We start from the raw sequence: 3288 nt of genomic DNA on the forward strand, positions 1-3288 counted from the left end.
GGCCTAAAACCTACAATGAATTTACATCATCTATATGGAGCTTTGGACCAACAGGTAATAAAATACAATAAAGCTTGCTTTTTATCAGGACACACACACAAAAAAAATCCCATTAATTATGGTTCATGACTACTCTAAACCAAATGTTCAAATAGTAGTTGGAAATGATGCATAAAATCTCAGCATGTTCTGATAGGTTATAGAGTCAGTGGTTTATTGCAATGTAAAACAAGCCACAGGAAGAGAGGGTGGTTTTGTTTACCATTTTCATCAAAGCTGTTCATCATGTTGATATACTTATGCTATATTGTGACCCTTACATACGTTGCATTTCATGTATTTATTCTCCAGGTTGTTGCCACTTTTGCTGCCTTTGCCTCTGAGAGATTGGGTAAATGCTCTGGCACCTTTCAAACATTTTCTCATCTGTGCTGAATTTCTACTGACAAACCAACTGATAGATATGGACCAAAGGAATATTTATGATCATTGAGTAAGGTTTTTGTTTTTTTTTTTTTTACTTAATCTGAGGCAATTAGTTCCTGAATAAACACAGACTAAGTAACCTACCTCCTCAAAAGGTAATCAGACTTGAAAAGCGCTGTTTGGTTCTACCCAAGAAAAGCACAACTTGATTAAAACGCTTTGGAGATTTGCTTTTATTTCTTCCCTTTTGCCCTGGAAAGCATTTTATAACATCCCAATAACTTTTATTTTCTCCCCATACCAAACCTGGGGCCTCTCTTGGTTGTTGCTGTCCTTTTCCCCCACCTTCCCTAAATCTTTAACCCCGCTTCTCATTTTTCTTTGCCTCTAATCTAATCACTAATTCCTCGGTTTGGCCAAATAGTTAAAAATGTTAAGTGCTGCTCACAATTCCTGCTGCCTCCCCCACGTATCTGTCTCTGTTTATGGAACAGGCCCTGGTTTCCTCCTGCTCTTGTTCAGCTGTAGGTCTGCAGGTCAGGAGACTGTAAATACACACAGTGCTGCCCCAACCCATAAATCTGAGCAAAGGGCAGCCTTATATATTCAGATAAGGGATGTAAGGGGAAGGAGGGGGTGGAGGGGAGGGTGAGAGGGAAAAAAAAAAAAAAAAGGAAAAAAAAAAAAAAAAAAGAAGAGAACCAGGAGACTCTGTGGTGAGGGAGGTCCTTTGCCAGACCCTGCTACCTTGCAGGATGGATCCAGCCAGAGACGAATCCGAAATATTCACCCTTCTTCCCGCCCCGCCCTGTTTATATATAAATCGTTACAAAAGGCGTTTTATTACCTTTGGGGAAAAGAAATTAAACATGAGATTTCAGTGGCTTTCTCTCCTCCAGATCTTTGCTGGTGTATTTCCCCTCCCTACCCCTCCTTACCGCCCCCCATTTTATTCCCTGCACCTCTGAAGCTTTCAAGGGAACAGTCCCCCTGTTATTGCTTCTCAGTTCCAAGGTCTTAGAATAAATAACATTGTTATTACTCACTTCACCAATTTCCAAGAAGAAATATTGCCGCAGCAAATGCAAGCAGCACTAATATTTGCAAAGTGATAAATGGATTGTTACATACCTTCCCGTCTGTGTGGCCTCCAGCCATCCTCCGGCCGGCTACATCCCTCCTCGGGGTGGGAGGGAGGCTGCCTTTGAACTTAGCAGGGTCCAGGCACTTAGTGCCTTGCACCAGAGCCTGCCCCCAGCCCCCTCCCTCGCTCTCTGATGGAGAGATAATTTTTTAATGGACCAGAAATGGTACCGGGACTGGGGGAGAGCAGGAGTCACCTACTCACCAGGGCCAAGCAGACAAGTGAAGATTCTCCTGGCACACAGCGAGTGTGTGCTGGGTTTTGTTAGGGTTGGGTGCTGCAGGGAGAGGGGTGGGAGGCTTGGGATGTCCCCAGGAGACAAGTGCTGCTCCTCTGCCCTCCCCTGCTCCTGCTCTCAGCTGCTCTGGTGTGGGTACCACATCCCCGCTGCCACAGCGAGAGCCACCTGTTCTTCCCCGGCTTCCAGAGGTGTGAAAAGTGGACAGAAAAAGGTCTGCAGAGGAGAAAAACTATTTTTCAAGTTCCCCCCGCTCTGCCCCCTAAAAGGTCTCCAGTGCCTGAATGGGAACTGCGCTGGATACCTGAGATACCAGGGATACAGATGGGGTGAAAACTGGAAAGACATATTTCCAAACAGCACTCTCCTCACTGCTCATTGAATTTCATTAATTCACATGAAATTTTCAGTAAATTTTCTTAACCAAAGCTGAGGTTAGGGAGGTGTTAAGGCAGGGAGCAGTCTCCTGGCCTCCCCATCCCAACCCAGGCTGGTCACCGTGTAACGTCCGAGCTTAAAAAGAGATGGCAGTTAGAAAATTCACATGGAAAAATTAAAAACCAATGTAATCTTGGATTTCTTTTTTTTAAGCAGCAATTTCTATCTAGCTCTGAGACATGATTTGGGCTCCTTGATTTTATTAAAAAAAAAAAAATCTCCAAATCAAATTATTCCTGGGCTGCAAGTCATGCTGAAAAAAACCCCCCTCCACTCTGAATTTGCGGTAATTAGAAACAAACCAGCACGTTTTCCTTCAGACCCACAAAAAGCGAGTTGCTGACATTTCTTAGACAGAGTCTGCTGCATTTCCACGCCGTGGCTCTCAGGATAGGGGCTGGGAGGGTTTGGTTGGATGACTTGGTGTGATGAACACCCCCACGTTAGGTTATTCAGGCACAAAAGGGGGTGCAAAAGCTCATTCTTCACGGGCAGAGCAGAACTGAGTCGCTCCAGAAGCATCATCCCCAGTCCACTGGTGCTGGTGTGGCATTGCCTCTGTGGCTGGGTCACAGAGAAGGGGCGAGAGCCCCTCCCTGCCCTTTTCTCCACACACAGCCCCTTCCCTTCTGAAGAGGCTGTCAGAAGCCTGAGGAGATACTTGCGGGTCTCTTGTGGAGGTTAAACACCGCACTACCAGCATCTACGTGGTGCCAGCTTGAGGTGTGAGCAGGTGAAGAGTGAGTGCAAAGGTTTCAGCAGCCTGGGGTGGAGGTGTTGGAGTGGTCTGGCAGTGCTAGCACGTGAACACTGTGCCCAAGGGGATGGGGAAGGTGGGAGGGTGAAAGACTCCAGCTATTTATCAGGTTGGTTTTTCCTAAGGGGGACCGTGGTGCATGAAAGAACCAACAGAATTTAAGGATGGCAGAAGGAAAATTATTCAGGGACTGTGAACAGAGGTATGAAAGGGACAATCAAAATAGAGGACAAAAAATATATCTGACATGTTTTCCTCCTGACCTCAAGGTAAATGCCATCTCTT

General features: G+C 45.8%; 1 long non-coding RNA gene across 2 annotated transcripts in view; it reads left to right on the forward strand.

Annotated features, from left to right (window-relative positions):
- LOC120750733 (uncharacterized) overlaps nucleotides 1-984 on the forward strand; it is a 3404-nt gene extending 2420 nt beyond the window's left edge. For both annotated transcript variants that reach the window (XR_005700129.2, XR_005700130.2), the window contains one exon: nucleotides 352-984. This is a non-coding gene — a long non-coding RNA (uncharacterized LOC120750733). The remainder of the gene's footprint in view (nucleotides 1-351) is intronic.
- Nucleotides 985-3288: the final 2304 nt, after the last annotated feature.

This window comes from Hirundo rustica, chromosome 3 (genome assembly GCF_015227805.2).
Source record: "Hirundo rustica isolate bHirRus1 chromosome 3, bHirRus1.pri.v3, whole genome shotgun sequence".
Classification (NCBI taxonomy): Eukaryota; Metazoa; Chordata; class Aves; order Passeriformes; family Hirundinidae; genus Hirundo; species Hirundo rustica.